This window comes from Perognathus longimembris, chromosome 18 (genome assembly GCF_023159225.1).
Source record: "Perognathus longimembris pacificus isolate PPM17 chromosome 18, ASM2315922v1, whole genome shotgun sequence".
Classification (NCBI taxonomy): Eukaryota; Metazoa; Chordata; class Mammalia; order Rodentia; family Heteromyidae; genus Perognathus; species Perognathus longimembris.
The window spans coordinates 47,898,647-47,921,829 of NC_063178.1; the positions used below are offsets into that span (position 1 = coordinate 47,898,647).

General features: G+C 43.4%; 1 long non-coding RNA gene and 1 pseudogene across 1 annotated transcript; both read left to right on the forward strand.

Annotated features, from left to right (window-relative positions):
* Positions 1 to 250: 250 nt before the first annotated feature.
* Positions 251 to 21,613, forward strand: LOC125367127. Its single transcript, XR_007213994.1, has 3 exons — positions 251 to 261; positions 4,879 to 4,886; positions 21,532 to 21,613. It is a non-coding gene; the product is annotated as an uncharacterized LOC125367127 (long non-coding RNA).
* Positions 19,791 to 21,116, forward strand: LOC125367126 (annotated as a pseudogene).
* Positions 21,614 to 23,183: the final 1,570 nt, after the last annotated feature.

Here is a 23,183-nt window from a genome sequence, read left to right on the forward strand (position 1 = left end):
ACCATTAGTCCTCCGGAGAGGCAGTGGGAGTGGCAGTGAGGGCCCCAGTAGAGCAAAGCCTAGGCACCTTGCTGAAAGACAGGGTTGACCCTGATGCTGAAGGAGAACTAAGAGGGGAGGCTGAGGAATTCTGAATTGCACATGAACCAGTCCTCAGTGACTGGGTGGGTGAGAAGTACATACTGTTCTTTTCCATGATTTCTCAATGCTTTTTCTCCATCCCTCCTTTTTTGTTTGCTGTGTATATGTGTTTGCCAGTGTGTGCTGGTACTGTGGGTTGAACCCAGTGCTTCTCTATCTCTGTGTCCATTCCTTTCTCTTCCCTTTCTTCCCTTTTCCCATATTTCAATCCTGTGACATTCACCTTCCCTACTTTAATTTTGCTCCATTCCTCTCGTACTCTCTTCCCCTTTCCCTCTTCTTCTTCTCTTTCTTTTCCATTCTTTCTCCCTCTTTCCCTCCTCTAATCTTTTCTTACCTCCAGACTCTGTCTCTACTTCTCTCTCTGTCTCTGTCTGTCTGCCTTTCTCTCTCTGTGTGTCTTTCAATTTGCATGGTCATTTCTTGTGATTCATGACCTGAGTGACACATCCAAGCCTTCACTGTCTAGTGAATTGGAGATGGAAATTACCCAGGCTCTCTTTATCTTAGATCTTCCAGCTATCCACACCAGGAGGACTTAGCATTACAGGCATGTGCCACCAGCATCTAACAATGATTTTGACTTTGTGAATCTGGTGTTTCAGAGATTGGTTTCACTGTTCCACACTTTTCTGACAGACAGCTGTCTGGTGATCACCTTACAAATTCTTGTGGAAAGAAGGGGGTTGAGTGTTGGTGTACAGAATGGGCATGGATAGAAGGTGTGCACAGTGAAAGGGTGTCAGCACTGAGAGGTGTTAGAATCATAGTAGAGTCCCTATGAGTCTCCAGAGAGGCCCTTAGATACACAGCCTTCTGCAGAGCACCAGACTTTGGGTATGGTGTTTCCTTTCCCCTGGTAGTTCCCAGATGGAGACTCTGGGCCTCATGGAAGAATGGCAGAGTCCCCCAAGCTCTCACAGAGACTTAGTTCTTGTGACCCTTTACCAGTCCCTTACACACTAGTTCACTCATTTTGGAAGGTCTGACAAGCTCTGTAACCTGCTCTATCAATGGTGATGAAATAAAACTAGGAAATGCCACATTCTGCCCTTCCTTCCTCTGACTATTTTCCCAAGATCATTAGGGTTCCAATGGCTCTACAAGTTCTTATCTCTGTTAAAGGTTGGGTTCCTCCATTGATAGAACAAATTGGTGGTCAAATGGTCCATACATGGAGTTCATTTCACTTAGCATCATCTTATGTGATCATAATGGTATAGCTATTGGGCTCTTGTGATGTTCTGCTATGACTTGCCTAAACCTGTACTAATTATTCCCAATAAGGGAGACCATAGAGTCCATGTTTCTTTGGGTCTGGCTCAATTCACTTAGTATAAGTTTTTCCAAGTCCTTCCATTTCCTTACAAATGGGGCAATGTCTTTCTTTCTGATAGAGGCATAAAATTCCATTGTGTATATGTACCACATTTTCCTGATCCATTCGTCTACTGAGGGGCATCTGGGTTGGTTCCAGATTCTAGGTATTACAAATTGTGCTGCCATGAACATTGTTGTGCTGGTGGCATTACTGTGATTTTCTTTGTGATCTTTTGGATAGATACCCAAAAATGGGGCTGCTGGGTCATAGGGGAGTTCTATATTTAGGCTTCTGATGAATCTCCATACTGCTTGCCAGAGTGGCTGAACCAGTTTACATTCCCACCAACATTGAAGTAGGTTTCCCTTTTGGCCACATCCCCTCCAACAATTGTTATTGTTAGTTTTCTTGATATATGACATTCTTACTGGGGTGAGATGGAATCTCAATGTTGTTTTGATTTGCATTTCTTTTATGGCCAGTGATGTAGAGCACTGTTTCATATGTCTCTTGGCCATTCTTATTTCCTCATCAGAGAAGTCTCTTTGTAAGTCTTTAGCCCACTTGATGAGGGGGATATTGGTTCTTTGCGGTTTTGTTTTGGAAAAGGTAATTTTTTTTAGTTCTGCATATATTTTAGAGATGAGGCCTTTGTCCATTGAATGGCTGGTGAAGATCTTCTCCCAGTCTGTGGGCTTTCTGCTTATCTTGCGAGCTATGTCCTTTGCCATGCAGAAGCTCTACAGTTTGATGCAGTCCCATTTGTCCAACCTTTCTTTGATTTGTAGCCTTTCTGGGTCATTGTTAAGGAAGTTCCGTCCTGCGCCAAGGAGCCCAAGTGGTTCTCGTACTAATTCCTTTAGTGTTTTCAGGGTTTCTGTTTTGATTTCAAGGTCTTTAACCCATTTGGAATTGATTTTGGTGCACGGTGATATATAAAGATCTAGTTTTAGTTTGTTGCATGTGTTGAGCCAGTTTTGCCAGCACCATTTGTTAAAGAGGCTATCTTTCTTCCATACTATTGTTTTAGCTCCTTTATCAAAGATTAAGTAGGCATAGTTCTGTGGGTTCATTTCCGGGTCTTCAATTCTGTTTCATTGGTCTTCAGGCCTGTTCTGGTGCCAATAACAAGCTGTTTTTATTACTATATCTTTATAATACAGTTTGATGTTGGGAATTGTAATTCCTCCAGCACTGTTCTTTCTGCTTAGGATTTGTTTTTGCTATTCTAGGTCTTTTATTGTTCCATATGAATTTCTGGATTGCTTCCTCTATTTCATTAAAAAATGGTGTTGGGATATTAATGGGTATTGCATTCAATCTGTAGATAGCCTTTGGCAATATTGCCATTTTGATTATATTAATCCTCCCAATCCAGGAGCATGGGAGGTTTTTCGATTTCCTTAGTTCTGACATAATTTCATATTTCAAGGTTTTAAAGTTCTCCTCAAAGAGGTCTATCACTTCTTTAGCTATGGTTATTCCTAGGTATTTTATGTTTTGGGGGACTATTGCAAATGGAGTTGCATTCCTTATTTCCGCCTCGGTCTTTGAGTCGTTAGCATACAGAAAGGCCATTGATTTCTGAGGGTTTATTTTATATCCTGCAACTTTGCCAAAGTTTTGGATCAGCTCTAGTAGCTTGGGGGTAGAGTCTATGGGATTCTTTAGGTATAGGATCATGTCATCTGCGAAGAGAGAAAGTTTAACTTCATCTTTTCCTATTTGGATCTTCTTTATATTTTCTTCTTGCCTAATTGCTCTGGCTAGGAATTCTAGTACTATGTTGAAGAGCAGTGGACATGTACTGTGTTGGAGAGAGTGGACATACCTGTCTTGTTCCTGATTTTAAAGGGAATCGTTTTAGTTTTTCACCATTTAGAGTTATGCTTGCTCTTGGTTTGTCATAAACTGCCTTGATTATATTCAGGAATGTTCCCTGGAATCCCCGTATTTCCAGGGCTTTTAGCATAAATGGGTGCTGGATTTTATCGAACGCTTTTTCCGCATCCAGAAATAAAACCATGTGGTTCTTTAACTTACTCAGGTTGATGTGGTCGATTACATTAATTGCCTTGCGTATATTAAGCCAACTTTACATCCCTGGGATGAATCCAGTTTGATAGAGGTGTATGATTTTTTTTGATGAATTGTTGAAGTCAATTGGCCAGAATTTTGTTGAGAATTTTTGCGTCTATGTTCATCAGGGAGATCAGTCTATAGTCCTCTTTCCGTGATGGGTCCCTGCCTGGTTTTGGGATGAGGGTTATACTGGCTTCATAGAATGAGTCTGGTAGTGAATGTTCTCTTTCAATTTCATTGAAGAGTTTGAGAAATAATGGTGTAAGTTCTGTTTTGAAGGCCTTGTAGAATTCTCCAGTGAATCCGTCTGGACCTGGGCTTATCTTGGATGGGAGATCATTTATTGCCGTTTCTATTCCAATACTCGATATGGGTCTGTTTAGAAGATTTAAATCTTGATGGTTAAGGTTGGGGATGTAAATTATTCTAGGAAATCATCCATTTCTTCCAAGTTCTCAAATTTGTTGGCATAAAGGTTTGCAAAATAGTCCCTTATTATTTTCTGAATTTCAGCTATTTCTGTGGTGATGTTATCTGTTTCAACTCTTATCTTGTTTATTTGAGTGTGCTGCCTTCGTTTTTTGGTCAGGTTTGCCAGGGGTCTGTCTATCTTGTTGATTTTTTTCAAAGAACCAACTCTTTGTTTTGTTGATTTTTTAATGGTTTTTTCGTCTCTAATTGATTTAATTCTGATTTGATTTTAATTATTTTCTTCCATCTATTGACTTGGGGTTTGGCTTGTTGTTCTCTCTCAAGGAAATTAAGGTGCTTCCTTAAATTATTGAGTTGCTGTTTCTCCAGTTTGTTGATGTATGCACTCAGAGATATAACTTTTCCTCTGAGTACTGCCTTTGCTGTGTCCCAAAGGAGCTGGTACTTTGTGTCCTCAACTTGGTTGAATTTTATAAACATTTGAATTTCCCTTTTAATTTCTTCAATAACCGACTGAGGGTTCAGCAGTGTGTTGTTTAGTCTCCATGAATTATAGGATTTTCTGTGGTGGCTGTTTGAGTTGAGCTCTAATTTTATTCCATTGTGGTCTGAGAGAATGCAGGGAATGGTTTTGATACTTTTGAATTTGTACAGATTTTCTTTGTGCCCTAAGATGTTATCTATTTTGGAGTATGTTCCTTGTGCTGCGGAGAAGAATGTGTATTCTGTTGTTGCTGGATGGAGTATTCTGTAGATGTCGGTTAAGTCTAGTTGGTCTATGCAATTATTTAGTTCTGTGGTTTCTTTGTTCAGGTTTTGGCGAGTTGATCAGTCCAGAGGTGATAGTGGAGTGTTAAAGTCCCCAACTATTAATGTTTTTGGGTCTATGATTGATTTTAGAGTCAGTAGTGTTTGTGTGATGAAGTTGGGTGCTCCTGCATTTGGTGTGTAGATATTTAGAATGGTTATTTCTTCCTGTAGGAGAGATCCCTTTACTAGTATGTAGTAACCTTCTTTGTCTCTTCTTACCTTTTTTAATTTGAAGTCAATTTTGTCTGATACTAGGATTGCAACTCCAGCCTGCTTATGGGGGCCATTTGCTTGATAGATTTGATTCCAGCCTTTTACTTTTAGAAGATGTTTACTTTTGCTGGATAGATGTGTCTCTTGGAGGCAGCAGAAATATGGATCTTGATTTTAGATCCAACTTATGAGCCTATGTCGTTTGATTGGAGAATTAAGTCCATTAATGTTGAGAGTTAGGATTGAGAGATGATCGTTTGCTGCTTTCATTATCACTATCTTGTTTAAAGCTGTGTCTTCCCATTTTTTGATCTGATGTTTACTATTTAGGGTTCATTTCTCTGTCTGTATTGGGATCTTGATTATTTTCCCTGTATAGTACATCTTTGAAAATTTTCTGTAAAGCTGGTTTGGTGGAGATATATTGTTTCAGTTTTTCCTTACTCTGGAAGACTTTTATTTGACCTTTGGCTATGAATGAGAGTTTGGCTGGGTACAGAATTCTTGGTTGGTAGTTATTTTTATTTAGTGTTTGGTATACCTCATTCCAGGATCTCCTTGATTTCATGGTCTCTGCTGAGAAGTCTGGGGTAATTCTGATTGCTTTTCCTTTATATGTGATTGTTTTCTTCTCCTTGACAGCTTTAAGGATTCTTTCCTTGTACTCTACTGATCCTGTTTTGATCACAATGTGTCGGTGGGATGTCCTATTCTGGTCTGGTCGGTTTGGGGTTCTAAATGCTTCTTGTAACTATATAGGCCTTTCCTTCTGGATATTTGGGAAGTTCTCAGCTAAATATTCTGTTAAATAGGTTGCCTATCCCATTAACCTCTTTCTCCAAGATTTCCTCAATACCTATTATCCTTAAATTGGGTTTCCTGATCATGTCTTGAATCTCCTGTAGCAATCTGTTTTGTTGATCGGACTGGATTTGTATTGATTTTTGATCTTTCTCCATAGAATCTAAGGAATCTTCAGCTCCTGAAATTCGATCCTCTGCTTCAGTTAGTCGGGACTATAGGCTAGCTACTTGATTCCGAATCTCTTTCCCTTCTGACTGTTCTTTCCTGATGATTTCCCTGTCATTTCTTAGGTCTTGTATGGACTTCTTTACTTCATTAACTTGATTACTTTGGTTTTGAGTGTTGTCTCTCTTTAAGCTGGTTAGTTATCTTTTCATTTGACTCTTGAAGTTCATTTATCTTTCTATTTGTGGATGCCATGATATTCTCCATTAATTTTTGCTCTTCCTCCTCATGCTCTAGAATAATTGACTGAAGAGATTCAAACTTTTCATTTATCATGTTTATCAGTAGACTTTGTAGAGCATTTGGGGGGTTTTCTTCTATGTCTTTGATTGATTTATCTGCTTCCTGCTTGTTTTGAGTGGGGGATAAGACTTTATTGTTTGCCATCTTTCTTGTGTTCCTTCTGCCCATTTGGATTGAGGATTCCAGTCTACCAGCACCTGTGATCACAGTTTAAGACCCAAAGCAGCCCTTACCAAGCACTGTTGTGTAAATATTACAAGTTCACAATTATATACAGATACCCTGTGTACCTGTCTATAAAATTAGATTTGGTGTTCCTAAAGAATACAATTTCAATATAACAACCAATCCTGGTCCCTGTATTCAGTAGTTACTTATTTACTGTTACAACCCTATAAGCAATTCTTGTTTTTATTTTAAGTTCATTTAGGACTGGCTTTCTCTATGAACCCCTGTGATTCACTCGGATTAAGCTGGGATACCCTCTATCCAATAACCAGGAGTCAATGGAACCTGGAGGTCCAGGCAGTAATCAGGAGGGTAAGTTGGAGGTAGTAAAGAGAATAGTTTAAAATGTATTGGGGAGGGGGGGTGATTTTGGTTTAGTTTCATTGATGTGGAAATGTGGAGAAGAGTAGAATCAGTAGAAAGAACAAGGTTAAAATGGTAGACAATGGAGAGTTAGCAGAAAAGAGTGGAGGTGTTATTCATAGGAAAGTGTTTTTTAAGGAAGGAGAACGCAAAGAAAGAAATAAAGTAAAAAGTGGAAGACAGATGCACAAAACAGAGAGAAATTATTTAAAAAAGAAAAAATAAATAAAAAGGTAAAAAAAAAAAAACTGAAAAGGAACAACCCAAACAAACAGAAAAGAAAAAAACTTGATAAAACAGACAGGTAAAAATAGAAAACAAAAAACAAAAAGCAAAACAAAAAAAGACCAACGATGTTTCAGCAGTGAAAAAAAAAATTTTTTTTTTTAAAGGTTAAAAAATGTTTGAGGGGCTGGGGATATGGCCTAGTGGCAAGAGTGCTTGCCTCATATACATGAGGCCCTGGGTTTGATTCCCCAGCACAAAATATACAGAAAATGGCCAGAAGTGGCGCTGTGGCTCAAGTGGCAGAGTGCTAGCCTTGAGCAAGAAGAAGCCAGGGACAGTGCTCAGGCCCTGAATCCAAGCCCCAGGACTGACACACAGACAAAAAAAAATTTTGAAAAGAAAAAGAAAAGTGGAGTCTTCCTTGTTTGGGTGGTCTTTCCCCAGTCTCTGGTTTCCTTGCGATGGTCTGCAGTCTATTTTCCTGATTGGATGGGTTTGACTTGATTTCTGTTTGCAGGGGGTGGTTCTGTTCTGACCCTTCTCCCCTGTTGGTGCAATCATCGGTTTCTGTGGTTTGCACAGCTTACAGATAGGCCTTGGGCATCCTCTGTAGATGGGGACTTGAGCAGTCTGGGAAATCCTGGCTCCTCTGTCTGCTGTGGGGCCGCTGCCTTTAATGCCTGGCTTTGAATAGGCTGTGGACTCAGAAGGGTGGGGCACCTCTGGCCTGTTTTACCCAGCTGAGAGTTGCTTGCCTTTGGCAGGCTCCTCCCTCCTGGGCGGGGCGGCCTCCTTGGCAGAGGTGGCTATGGAATGTACCTCCATTTCAGGCTGGGAATTGGGCTTCCTCTGTGATGGGACCTTTTAACTTTCTCAGGAACTGTTTGTTCCCCTGTCTGGTGTTTCCATGCCACCGGGAGCTGCTCGCCGCTTTTGCTTTAAATTTATAAATTCCGGTGGGCAGGGCGGGGCACCGCTGGGTAAGCCGAGGCCCAGGACATGCCTCCCACCTGGGCAGGGGGCATTCTTCTGGGCAGAACTGGCTCTCACTGGACGGACCCTCTTGACCTTTTCAAAGATGGCTCCTTTGGCCTCGCTTTCCCCAGGCCCGCTTTAGTTCCAATCTGGTCTGACCCTATGCCAGTGGCAAGGATGGTGCTTTGCTCTGGCGGTGGGGGAAGGGCTGCCTTCCAGAAGCTGCTCTGTGGGCGCGAGTAAGAATATCTTTCATGGGGTACTCACAATTTCTGTGTGATTTCAGGTCGTCCATGCTCAGCCGCCATCTGGAGTATTTCTCCCTGGTCTATGCTGTGTGCTTTAGCTGGGTGAAGTGCAGGTTGCTGTGCCGGGTGCTGTGCTGGCGCCGGCACTGGCATGGCGGTGGGACGCTGCCCGGAGCTCAAATCTGTTTTCAGACAAGCAAAGTCAATTTTTCCTTCCTGGCCAGAATCCCTGTACTGTTAGAACTTACTCTGGCTGTCTTTCTAGAAGTAAAAGTTTCTATGGGGTGAGAAAACTGCGATGTTGGAGGGAGCTCAGCTAGTGCTCTGCAGCTCCTCCACTGTCTTCCCGGAAGTGCAACAAATTATATGTTGTAAGATGAAGTGTAGTATAATTATATAATATTTGTGTATATATGTGTCTGGGATATATATATATATATATATATATATATATATATATATATATATATATATCAGTTTCTACCAACATGAAGCATATTGGATCTAACTTCTAACCATAACCTGCCAAAATATGGCTCCTCCATCTCTTTGTTCCAGACATTTTTCTGGTTCTTCCTAACATATCAGATATCTCTTTCCCTGGTGATCTTTTCTGATCCAATTCACTCTGCATCATCTCCTGCTTTTCCCCTATTACTGAACATGAGTTTGGGAAGTGAACAGGATTCAGGTTTGTTTATCTCATCCCTTTAAGGAATTTAAGAGCAGGGAAAGTGTTTAAAACATCTAAGGTTATTTAAACGCGAAAGGGACAGCAATAGGAGCAGTGGAAGAAGCATCCACACAGACTCCTTCTGCTTGTGCAAGCCTTATGTCTTCTTTCTATCCTCATCTTACCTTCCTATTGTGTGGAGAGCCTGACTCCTCCCTCTGTGACGTGGCATGGTCCAATTGGTGGGTCTAGGGGTAGATATGTGTTGTATGGATGTGGGGCACACCCGCCCGGACGCCTTGCATTGTTAAGAGGTGGTTCTAGCTGGCCTACCTCTTCTCAAGCCCTGGTGCCGCGAAGCTGGTAGACCCACCTGCCTTCCCAGTCCAGAACTGGAAAGGTGGCTCTAACCAGGCCCGGCTCCCACCTCAGACCTCTTGTGCATCAAGATGGCTGCGGGTGATGAACCCAGAGGCAGTCCTGGGGGCTGTAATGTAGATATAGGCCGCCTCTTAGGGAGGTCCCTCAGAGCTCCACCCTGATGGACAGCTCAGGCATCAAATACCAGCCCCTATGTAGGTGCACATACCCCTCCCCTTCCACTGCCCTCAGACCCATGTAAAAGAACAGCTTATTTTCTGAATAAATGAGTCTTAGCGCTGACTTTGCTCCAGGACTGTCTGTGTGTCCTCCAACTAAAGGGAGGCTAGGTGGAAGTTCCTTGGCCTTTTCCTCTTCTTGGACAATCTAGGTGGGGCGTGTTTTCCCATCTCTTCTGCTGGGCAGGAGAGCACGGGAAGCTAAAAACCCCCGACACACAGAGTCTCCTGATATATGGGCAAGGCTGTGGTGGCATCTCTCAAAGTCCCCTGGATAGATTGTCACACCTCCTGCTGGGTTGCCTGCAAATTTTTACAGAGACTGGTTAAAGATATTTGAAATCTCCCAGTATTCCCTGGTTGCTTACTCTGAGTACTCTGGCTTTTGTAGGCTGGTGCACTACTGTTTTAAGCAGGGTGACAACTTTAAACAGATTTTAGAAGGCTTGGGCTTTAACCATCTTCACAAAATCCACACAGACCAAAGGCCAACCAAGTCTGCTCTCTGCAGCAGCCACGACAGTTTCTGAGAAATGGAGGGGGAAGACACGAATGCTACCCCAATGCAACCCTGTGGCCACCAAATACAACTCTGGTGCTTTTAACCTTGGAATAAGTCTCAGTTGCAACTCTGTCATGATAGGCCTGCTATAAGCCCAACTCTAATCTTGGCGGGGGTGGGGGTGTGGCACAGCCAGGGCAGGAGCACTCTGGGCATGTCAAAATCTTCACAGGACTCCTAGATTCCCTGAGTAATTTTCCATGCGAGAGAGAGAGAGAGAGAGAGAGAGAGAGAGAGAGAGAGAGAGAGATAAGGACTCACTAGTAGTGAAACCAGGCTGTTGGGGAGCAGACTGTGGAGGCAGCTTCCTGTAGCCACTGAGCGCCACAGTCCACGCAGCTAGCACACTTGTTGACCTGCATCCTATAAAGCAAAATATCAATTCTGGGTCAGGAAAATTGAGGTTAGCAATCACATTTGCACACTCATTCCAAAATGACTCTGATCCCTGATCTTAAAGAGTTTATGAGAGCACAGAAGAGAAAAATGGACAAGCAAAATCTTATTCTATACCAAAGAATTGTCAGGATCAGATGTATACTTGACTTTTAGTATAGATGGAGATAAAGAATAATACAGTGGGTTTTACATCATTGTACTTGTACCACATGCTGCATATTTGAACCTTTTGGCATTTTTCTTAGACACATTTGCTTGCACCCAAACATGATCAGTTTGGATTTAACATGTGGGTTTCTTTCTTTTTGCTTGCAGTCAGGTGAAGAGTCAGGATTTCCTCCAGGCTGTTCACTGTGGCTCCACCCACAGGCTGCAAAGATCAGTTTAACACAAGCCTTTTTTTTTTTTTTTTTTTTGCCATTCTTGGGGTTAGGCTCAGGGCCTGAGCACTGTCCCTGGCTTCCTTTTGCTCAAGACTAGCACTGTGACACTTGAGCCACAGCGCCACTTCTGGCCATTTTCTATATATGTGGTGCTGGGTAATTGAAGCCAGGGCTTCATTTATACAAGGCAAGCGCTCTTGCCACTAGGCCTTATCTCCAGCCCAACACAAGACTTAAAGTAAGTTAAAATAGTAGTCAAAAGCAAGTAATTTTGAAACCATGATGCCAGTTTTTATATGTTTTACCAACAGACAGACAGACATACAGACAGTTGGCCACAAGCTTTGGGGTGCGCTTAGAATTTTTTTTTTCCTTTTAAATTGGCCATGTAAATTTTCTGGAATTCCAGTGGCAAAATGATATTACTTTGCCCATATTTTAGAACCACGTGGTCAGTTAGAAAACAAAAACTATTCCAGCAAACAAAAATTTTCACAGATTTTCTGGCAAGGAAATAGAGAAGCCACATTTTGAGAAACCAGTTCAGCTCCAAGGGGGAGCTGAAGTCGGATGCTATGACCAGAGAAGGTCCAGGAGGTGGGAGACAGGGCATGAACAGAACAGATACGTGGCACGGCTTAATGGCGGCGGAGCTGGTCAGAGCCTTAGCAGGCTCACAGCAAGACACCTTCACCTGCCAGCATTTGAATTGCAAGGCACATTTGAATTGCAAGGCCACAGTTACAGAGTTTAGGGTGGGGGGGCAGGGCTACTGGGAGCTTGAGTCTCCACATCCCTGCGCAACCTCAAGGAATTTGGCACACCCATCACCTGGGGGATGGGTGGGGCTCTACCTCTAAGAGTTTTTGGAACCTTGATGGAACCAAGATGGCACTTGCTAAAACCAATTCTATTTTCCACCACGTGGTCAATGCTAGAGAAAACAGGATTTAGCCAACAACAAGCAGAACTTAACCAAATCTCCAAGCTTAACAAACATCAATCAAAGCAGATGTTAAACAAATATTGGTACCTTTGGAAGCTAGTACCAGCCCATCACAGGCAGGCAGGCATAGAGAGAAGCAGAAAGACAGAGAGAGAGAGAGAGAGAGAGAGAGAGAGAGAGACAGAGAACTCCATCTGCCCAAGCGCTCATAGAAGTTATGTAAGTTATGTAAGTCCTGTACAATATTTCAAATTTGTAAGATTGGGCTCAAACTTGAGCAGCTTTTCTGAAGCATTTTAGACTGTTCCCCACTTGATGAGTGACCAACGGAGCTGAACTAGAGATCAGTTGACTCCAAACACCCACAATTGCTGATTCCCTTGACCTAGCCCAGTGGCTTAAGGTGGGAAGCCCAGTGCCCTTCCCTGGGAGGGGGGCTTGGTACTGGGAGCCAAGATTTAAGGTGGCTCAATGGCCTTATAAAAAATCTAAGCTCCTGGCTAATGGTCACTCACCCTGGTTGGAGTTTCAAATCTGTTGTGGTGGATGATTGTGCCCCTCCCATGGTATGTGATTAGCAGAGCTGAGGAGTTAAATATCAAGGGTCCCTGGTATTACTCTGGTCAGCTGAAATGTAGGAGACAATCAGAAATGAGGCTGTCACCCTGGATGCCTGTGTCCTGGATCGAGCGCCAAGTGTGGCCTTGAAGCCATGGCCCTGTGGCCCTATACTACAGTCAATTGGAGTGGGGCTTGGAACTTGGCACCAAGATTTTTATTGTGGCCCTGAAGCCACAGCCCTGTGGCCCTGCGGTAAATCAGAAAATTGGATCCGACTGCTCGGTTAGATTATCACTTACCCTGTGTGTGAGGGCAAATTTGTAGATTGTCGTGGTGGATGGAAGTAGAGCTCTCGGTCAGGAGAAGTTACCTCGGTGGTCCTGTGGGTGGGCTTAGGACAGAATAATAGGTCCCGTGGGCAACTCGGACACCCCAGAAATGGGGGAGCAAATCCACCGGGGTACATATCCCAGGTTTGGCACCAATGAAAGCAAAGGTCCCAGCCATCCCAGAGGACCATGCGGAGATAATCATAGGCAGGAGAAGAAGGTTCATAAGGAGGTTTATTAGTGGGGCCATAGTTCCCATGGGAGAGGGAGCTACACGGTGTCTGCACCTTATCCAGGTGGCAGCTTCTCTCTCTGGGGGTAAAGGGGAAGTAGTTATGTAGTGAGTAGGAGTGGCTCATTAGGTATGGGTGGATCTGGGGGCTAGAGGGAGGTGCTGAGGACCTGAATCTAGGAAAATGCTAACAGTGGTTGCATGAGTGGGTCAGGTATGAGGTTGCACAAAGGGAGTTCAAAGTGTGTGCACATTTACTTGCTTGCCTGAAGGTCCCCAGACACCAATCACTTGGCAAAGGCCACCCTTTAGTGCTGTCCACTGCACCAAGGACTCAGGACTTGAGTCTGGGGACATCAAGCAGCCACTGCTTTTGGCGATCTGCTTGACAGTGATGATGACACCCACAAATACCATTTCTGGGTGCTAGGGTGCCTTGGCTCAGGCAGGGAAGGGTCAAATGTCCCTATCCCTGGTGTCTGAGCAGAGCTTCCTGCAGGAGCCTTAAGCATAGGGTTGTGAGCCCCTGTACCTGGTTTGGCAGCTCCTGCCTGTAGCCAGTGTATTCCTGTGCTTCTGGGTAGAAGGAACGAGCAGGCAGGGATCTGGGCCAGAGAGGCCAAGGAAAGAGGGGAGACAAGAGGCGAGCGGTCACCAGTGCAGGGAGGAGATGCCCAGATCGGATGACCTGCTAGCTATCAACCTTCAGCTGACAGCAAGACAGATGACAGCGAGAATGGTGGCAGATCGGGACACCCGGTGCTTCCAAGATTGGCAAGGACACAGGCGGTGGGGGAGCTGTCCCAGGCAGTTCAGCGGGGACATGGTAGGATGGAGCCAAGAAGGGATCTGGGTGTATTTGCCAAGGACCACAGCCCCAGCCGGTCCTGGTGGGATGGCCAGGGGCAGGATTGGTGGCTCCAGAGGTACTGTGTGGCACTGATGGCTGGTGAGCACCGGTGAGCACTGACAGCCGACCACTAAGTGGCTTAGTGTCCCTTTCGCTATGGCAACTCCACTTGGAACGCTGGTACACATCAGCAGACTGTGCCTAGAAGCTGGCCACGTCACAGAGTGCCAAAACATCAGGGCACTGCCTAGAGGCTTTGCAGCACCGTGGGCATGCATGCCCAGTCAGGCAGGCACCAGGGGGCCTGGATGGCCTGTGAGCACCAACTGCCTATGGCTAAGTGGGGTCACACCCCCTCGCACTAAGGCAGTTCCTGTTGGAATGGGAATGCGGGCACACATCAGCACGATGGGCACGTCATGGAGAACCTAATCATCTGGCCACCGCCGGGAGGTTTTGCTGCACAGCGGGCGTACATGCGCAGTACTGCAAGACTCAGAGGTGCACAGCCCCACTAATTAGCAAGCCAGGCAAGGGCCTCAGCTGGAATCTGCCAAGTGAGCAGTGGCCATTTTGAGACCAATTGGATGTCTGATGCAGGAGCAGAAGGCAGAAGGCAGGACAGGAAGGCAGCTACCCTCTCACCCCGGACAAACACCTCCTGTGGGCAGGAAAGACGAAGAGGGACTTGGGGACAGAGCAGGGAGACAACAGCTTAGATGAATGGGGATTGGTGTGCACGAGTAGACTGAGAGAGCCCACAAGTGCAGAGGGTGAGAGCAGAGGGAGATTTGGAGAAGAAAGAAGGGCTAGGCCAGGGTGAGGGAGTTGTGATTTCCCCAGAGGAAATGAAGAGGTGCATGGGGAGGTGTGCAAACTGTGAACCTCAAGAGGAAGAGGGGGAAATTGGGAAGCAGAGACTGAGGCAAAGAGGCAGAGGTGCAGTGGCATGCATGAGTTGATTGCTTTCCCCGGAGAGTTCATTGCTACCCATGTCGATCAGGCTTCATTGTAAAGGGAAGGGGAGACTGGTGGGGACAGCAGGGGGAGACAAAAGTGCCAGTTGGCTGGCCGGTACCCAGGGCTGGGATCCTTAGCCAAGACCACCGCAAGACCATCCCCCTTGACTAGAGAAACTTGGACCTGGTCCCCAGAAATCCCTTAGCACCTTCCAAGCCACTGTGTACTGGGTGTGCTCATTTGTGTGTGCCTGTGCGTGCGTGCATGGGTACCTGTGTGGTCCTGAAGCTGTACATACGTGTGCTTCATAAGTGGAAGACTGTATGTGTGAATAGGTATGTGGATGTGGATTCAGGAGGACCCGGCACAGTGTGTTCTGAGTGAGCACGTGGTATGGGGGGGCGAGGAGGGAGAGAGAGAAAAAGAGAGAGAGATAGAGAGTGGGCTTGCCTGTGAGGAATTCTCTGTTCATGTGCGGTTGCATGAATGTGTCAGGTATGAGGTTGCACAGAGGGAGTTCAAAGTGTGTGCACGTTTACTTGCTTTCCTGAAGGTCCCTGGACACCAATCACTTGGCGAAGGCTGCCTTTTAGAGCTGTTCGCTGCACCAAGGTCTCAGGACTTGAGTCCGGGGACAACAAGCAGCCACTGCTGTTGGCAATCTGCATGACAGTGATGATGACACAAATACAATTGCTGGGTGGTGCTAGGGTGCCTTGGCTGAGGCAGGGAAGGGTCAGATGTCCCTTTCCCTGTTGTCTGAGCAGAGCTTCCTGCAGGACCCTTAAACATAGGGTTGTGAGCTGATGGCACCCGGTTTGCCAGTTCCTGCCCATAGCCAATGTGACCCTGTGCTGCTGGGTAGCAGGAAGGAGCAGGCAGGGACCTGGGCAGGAGAGGCTTAGGCAAGAGGGGAGAAAAGAGGCAAGCAGGCACTCCTGCAGGGAGAAGACGCTCAGATCCAATGACCAAGTACCTATCAACCAGCAGCTGTCAGCAAGACAGATTACGTTGATGGGGAGATTGGTTGTGGATCCGGACACCCACCGCTTCCAGGACTGGCAAAGGCAGAGGTGGGTGGGGGGCTGTCCTGGAGGGGTTCAGCCAGGATATGGGAGGATGGAGAGGGGAGAGGATGTAGCAAGTGTATTTGCGGAGGACCTCTGATGAAGCCAGTCCTGGGTGGAAGGCCAGGGGCGGGATTCGCGGCTCTGGAGGCACTGTGCAGTTCTGATGGCCGGTGAACACCTGTGAGCACTAACAGCCAACTGCTAAGTGGCTTCAGGTTCCTTTCGCTATGGCAACTCCGCTTGGAACACGGGTGGCACCTAGAAGCTGGCCAAGTCACAGAGCGCTGAACCATCTGGGCACCGCCCAGAGAATTCACAGCACCGCAGGCGGGCATGTCGTGTCCGGCAGGCACTAGGAGGCTCAGATGGCCAGTGAGCTGCATGTTGGGACTTGATCAAGACCTGAATTGATTCCTTGTGGGGCTACAGGGATGTGTGGCTTCTTCAGCTCCAATCAGGTATCTTCCTTTGTTCCACGAAGTACAGGTGGCATTCTTTGATGAACAGCAACTTATTTCTTTGTTCCTTGTTTTCCAGGGGACAGATGTGGGTGCTAGTTTCCCCCTGTCCCTGGTAAGCAGTTGCTAGGAAGCAGATGGGATTCCATTATAGTGTTTTCACTTCAAAATTGTGTAAAGCTTGTGTTTGTCTGTGACTTATTTAATGGTCTGCCTATGTTGAGGTTGGATTTCTTGATTTATGGATATTTTGTTTCACCTACATTCTGTTTAAATCTACAAGCCTTGAGATTGATTTACTACCTTCTTTCAATGGCAAACACACTCCCTGAATGATGTTTATGACGTTCCTAATAGGATTATTATTGGAAGACACAACTTGGTTCACTCTAATGCTATTAGAAAAATTGTAAAAATGTTTGTTTTCACCTTCTTATCAAAAAACCTAGTTTCCCCATTGTCTCAGAGGGGGGACATCCCAACCTTTTCCCATCTGACACATGGCCCAAGGGTTTCTACTTGGCAACCTCCCCAACTTTTATAAGTCCCACATAAGCATTGGCTCAGAGAGCACAATTGTATCCCATAGCCCTGTGGCCACTGCAGTGCACACGAGGTCACAGTTGAATCTAGGGGCTCTTAGTGGAGAGTCTCCACCTACAAGGGAGCAGGGTGTCCTTCTCAGGCTCTTCCTAATATCCTTTGAGAAACCTCTTGTGCATCTGCATGTGCTTTCTCCAGCTTCAACCTGTTCATCCCTAGCCTGGCTAGCAATGATATAACTGATGTCATGTTGACCATCCGGATATCAAGGCTCCTTGTTCCTTTATTTTCAGACTAACTTTAACCCCTGTCCTTAATTCTCTCCAGTCTTCACTAAGAGCAGGCTCAGATGTCACACAAAACTCAACTGATGGTCAGGAAAACAGAGAAAAGCCAAAGAAACTTTACAGTTGGTTCTTAAAGATGAAGGCCTTTGGGTCACCCATTACTGACCAGTGTGGTTTGGGTTGTAGAGTTTCCTCCTGGAATTTACCCCCACCCCACCCCAGCCCCAAAGGAAAAAAGGAAAGAAGGGAGGGAAGGAGTGAGAGGCTGTTATCTCCACTCAGTCAGCATGGACAAAGGAAGGTTACCTAGAAGGCAGACTGTGAGTTGGAGAAAAGATGGGAACTTCTTTGGATCTACTTTCTTAAGTTTACAGCCCCAAATCTGCACGCTTTTGGAGTGGTGGTAAGCATGGCAGGTATTCTCTGTTTCTAGCTAAGGAATATTCCTCTGTGTGTGTGTGTGTGTGTGTGTGTGTGTGTGTGTGTGTGTATGTGTGTGTGTGTGTGTGTGTGTGTAGATGCATTTTCATTCTCCATTTATCAGTTGAGGAACACCTGGACTGATCCACAACAATGCTGCTCTAAACATGGATGTGCAAGACAGATGCCTAAGGACGGTATGTTCAAACTGTATAGTACTTCCATTTTCAGTTTTTTAAAGAACCTTCCTACTGATCTCCACAGATTTGTACTCATTTGCATTCCCACTAACAGTGTGTGTGAGTTCCTTTATGCCTAGGTCCTCACCAGCGCTGTTGTTGTTTGTTCTGTGGATGGCTACCATTCTGACAGTGTTGAGATGGGAAGTGGAGTTGATGTTTGTGTGTGAAGGGGGTGTTTTTGATTGTTTGTTTGTTTTGTTCCAGTCTTTAACTCAGGGCCTGGGTGCTTGTCCTGAGCTTTTTTGCTTAAGGCTAGAACTCTATACCACTTGGGCCAGAGCTCCACTGTCCATGTTTTTTGGTGGCTAATTGGAGATAAGAGTCTCATGGACTTTCCTGCCTGGGCTGAGTTTGAACTGTGATCCTCTGATCTGGAGATTATGGGAGCAATTAGGATTACAGTGTGAGCCACAGGCATCTGAACTCAGTGTAGGTTTTTTTTTTCTCAGTGTAGTTTTGATTTGCATTTCCTGTATAGCTAGAATGTTGATCATCTCTTTATTTATTGCTTATTTGTACTTCCAAGAACTGTCTGTGCAATTCATCTGATCATTTATCAATTGGATTGTTTTTTTAAATTTTTTGAGAATTACAAATATATTCCTGAATATTAGTTCCTTGCCTGGTGAATATCTTGCAAAGATTTTTCCTCCATTATGGAGGCTGTCTCTTCTTTCTTGTAATTGTACAAAAACCTTTTAATTTACTGCAATCTCATTTATCAGTTCTTGCTCTTATTTCCTGAGCTATTGGACCCCTCTTCAGAAAGTTGTTACTTGCAGCTATACAGTAATCTATGTATCTTTATCCATTTCCTGGGATTGTAAGGTACAATATAGACTCATATTTAGAATAAAACTTATCTCCAGGAGAAATTATTTATTTATATATATTTTATTGATTAATTTACATTTTATTTACATTAAACATATAAAATCTTAAGGCTGGTATATAAGTCAGTTGTAGAGCTTGTTTATCTAACAGAAACTACCAAAGAACTGTAATTTCTTAGTTTGTCTGTTAAAAGTGAACATGCCAGAAAGTTATCTTGAAAAATGTCAAGTTTTAAGGAACAAATAATAGGGATCATTCATTATCTGTTAAATGGCTTGTCCCTACCCTAAAATAATACAAACCATAAACATAAACCATCTTGGCCCAGATGACTTCACTCATGAGTTCTGCTCAATATTAAAAAACAAAAGCAAAATATTCCAAAAGAATGAACCACTTTCACACAAAGTTCTTGCAGAAAGTTGAAGGGAAAAAAATTATTCCCAACTGATTTGTGAGATCAGTAGCTGATATCCTTTATCTAAACACATGTAAAAGTTCTTAAGGAAGTGTTAGCAAACTGAATGGATTAGTATGTGTGCAAATGTTAATAGAAAATAACCAAGGAAACATTCTCCTAGAAGTGTGAAGTTGATTCAATTGAACTTCAAGACCAACAATCTAAAAGTAAAAAGCCAGCTGGCCACTACCCATACTCCTATCTACTAGGAAGGCTGGGATTTGAGAAGCACAGTTCAAAGCCCGCCCTGGCTGGAAATTCCATTAGACTCTTATCTTCCTCCAATTAAGCACCAAGAAAACCTGTAAGTATAACTGTTGTTCTAATGTCAGAATTCTGGCCTTCAACACAAAAGCTCAGGGATAGCACCCAGGCACTGAGTTCAAGCCCAAGGACCAACACAAAAATAAGTAAAAGGAAAAGCCAAATGATTATCTCAGTAATCTTAAAAAGACTTCAAAAAATTAAAAAATCAAAACCCTTAGCAACTTAGAGATGGAAAGGAATGCGGGCAGCAATGGTGGTAGAAGTGGTGGCTCTGCTGGTTCAGAGCGTGGGTAGGCAGCAGCTTGGGGGCCCGCCCGCGGGCTGCGGTGTGTGAGGGCTGCCTGGTTCCCCACTTCCCCCATCCGCCGCCACTGTGATTGGGTGGAAGAAGGCGCTGGACTGATGGAAATCCTAATGACAGTCTACAAATTCGCCTCCATCTCTAACATGGGCGCCAATGCCTCGGCATTAGAGAAAAAGATTGCTCCAGAATAGTTTCCAGTCAACTGAGCACTATTTTGGATTAGTCAATTTTGGGAATACCCGCTTACTGTAATTCTGTTCTTCAAGCACTTTATTTTTTGGGAAAAAGTTCTAGCATACAAGAGTCAGCCTAGGAAGAAGGAGAACCTTCTTAAGTGCTTTGCAGATCTCTTCCACAGCACAGCAACTCAAAAGGAAAAGGTCAGAGTAATACCTCCCAAGAAGTTCATCACAAGATTACGGAAAGAAAATGAGCTTTTTGACAACTACATGCAACAAGATGCTCATGAATTCTTAAATTACTTGCTAAATACAATTGCTGATATTTTACAAGAAGAGAGAAAGCAAGAAAAACAAAATGGTCGCTTGCCTAATGGTAATATTGACAGTGAAAATAACAACAGCACACCAGACCCAACGTGGATTCATGAGATTTTTCAGAGAACATTAATTAATGAAACCAGATGTCTTACTTGTGAAACTATAAGCAGCAAAGATGAAGATTTTTTTAGACCTTTCTGTTGATGTGGAACAAAACACATCAATTACTCACTGTTTAAGAGATTTTAGGGGCTGGGGATATAGCCTAGTGGCAAGAGTGCCTGCCTCGGATACACGAGGCCCTAGGTTCGATTCCCCAGCACCACATATACAGAAAACGGCCAGAAGCGGCGCTGTGGCTCAAGTGGCAGAGTGCTAGCCTTGAGCGGGAAGAATCCAGGGACAGTGCTCAGGCCCTGAGTCCAAGGCCCAGGACTGGCCAAAAAAAAAAAAAAAAAGAGAGATTTTAGCTACACAGAAACTCTCTTCAGTGAATATAAATATTACTGTGAAGAGTGTCGCAGCAAGTAGGAAGCACACAAATGGATGAAAGTTAAGAAACTGCCCATGATTCTAGCTCTCCACCTGAAGAGATTTAAATATATGGATCAACTTCATCAATATACAAAACTTTCATACCGGGTACTTTTCCTTTTAGAACTTTGTCTGTTTAACACTTCAGGAGATGCAACCAATCCTGACAGGATGTATGACCTTGTTGCTGTTGTGGTTCACTGTGGAAGTGGTCCCAATCGTGGCCATTATATTGCAGTAGTTAAGAGTCATGATTTTTGGTTGTTGTTTGATGATGACATTGTAGAAAAAATAGATGCCCAAGCTATTGAAGAATTCTACAGGTTGACACCAGATATCTCAAAGAACTCTGAGTCAGGTTACCTCCTTTTCTATCAGTCTCGGGACTGACGGAGAACCATGATGAAGATATACTTCCTGCCTCATTTCTTCTCTGGTTATTATGGAAAAGAGCAAGCACTGATTTCTAATGAAAACAGACATTCAGGAAGCTCAGGGGATGGTAGCACACTTTGCACACAATAAAGCAAAGACTATGGATTAAGGAGCCCTTCCTATCATGGTAGTTGATTTATTTGCTCAGGTATCATGCTGTCTGTGCAGTTCCATACAAGGAAATGAAAACAGAGACCAGCTCCGCTTCTTATTGGCACACATTTTCTCTTTATTAATTGCACCAATAATGATTTGAATTCCTTGGGAGGGCAGTAAAATGAATTGGTACCTGTGCTGGTTGATTGATAATGGAAAGAGATGATGCTGAACACACTGCATATATGTTGCCCGTGAGCAATATAGATAAAAGCATATTCAGTGGTCTTTTCAAGTATAAACCAGAAGTACTTTTGGGCCCAACACTTGCAGTTGCCTTACTGATGTTTCAAAACACACACAACAACAACAACAACAACAACTAATAAATACTTGAATCCAGTGTCAGGAAGACAAATATGTCTTGCTTCTCTGAAGAAGTGTATAATAATATACAGTATATGTATATTTAGGGAACAATTGGTTAAAAGTGGCTTTTTGTTTCCCCAAGGGGAAAAACTGGTTTTGTAATTACAATTTTTTACTTATTTATTATACTTAAAACCGGTAGAGTCTAAGTATTGTATGAACTGCCCATGATTTTGTCAGTAAATTTTAGCATATTTTTAGTAGTTTTGTTGGCTTAAGTAGTCCTTTTGTTTTGTTTCTATTTTTAAGGTAGATTTTTAATTCTATCTGAAATCACTAAGATAACCATGAGAAAAATTACAGTGAGAGAGGTAAACACTGCTTTTTCAGGAGGAACTGATATCTCTGGCTAAGTAGTTGTTCTTTTGTCATAATTTAAAAATCATATTTTATTCCACTTTAATTTCAGGAAAATGAAAAAAAATTCCCTGTAATTGTTGGAATGATGAAAGAAATTCTGGTGCAGTGGTGGCATACCGTCTTTAGAATTCTTAAGTTCTCAAATGTTCAAGTTGAACCACGCTTGGAAAGATTAATACCATTGTAGTTTTGTTATTTTCAAATGTTTTTTTTTTTAAATTTTACATTGGAAAGCAGTCATGTATGCATCATAACCCTTTCAGCCCAGGTAATAGCTAACAGAATTGTGAAGATAACGTTTTTCTGTACTTCTTCCCCCTCTGAGTTTACATTAATCCAACTGGATGGATCAATCGATGTTTAGGACTTCATTCTACTGAGAGTTTGAAGAAATCATAGATGTAATAAGAGATACCTATAAAGCACTGCAGTTGATGCTTCCCTGTACACACCAGTAAAGTGGTCTGACTGTGGCCAAGGGTAACTCATAAAAAGTAACTGAAAAACCCTATTTAAAAAAAGCAATAAAAGAACACATTGTAGTGTTCATCTAACAAATATTATAAAAACAAAAAGCGAAAGAATGATGACTGACTAAATATTTTTGCTCTAAGATCAAAACCAAGAGATGATTTCTACTCTCACTATATCTTTGCAATGTTGGACTGGCAAATGTAGCATGTGTACTAAGACAAAAAAAGGAAAAGAAACCAAAACAAAAGGTACACATTTTGTAAATAAAAAATTTGCTTATGTTCTCAGATGACATATTTCCAGAGCTGACCCTGAAGAACTTATCAACATACTGCTAGACCCAAGAAAGAAGCTGAGCAAAACTGGTAGCCAAGCATCAACAACAACCAAAAATTACACTGTGTTTCTAGAGACTACTAACTGATCATTGGCAATGTATTTTAAGAGTACTATTTAAATTTGGACCTCAAACATGCAATATTTAGAAAGGAATTCAACAAAATATCTTCAACAATATGAAAGTACAAATGACAGAAATCAGAAAAGATCTAGTTACTTGGAGTGCATCCTATATGAAGAGTCAAAATTCTCAGGACACCAATTTACCCAAAATGACACATAGCTTACATGTGATTGCCTGAGCATGCATGTACCATTTCTGAG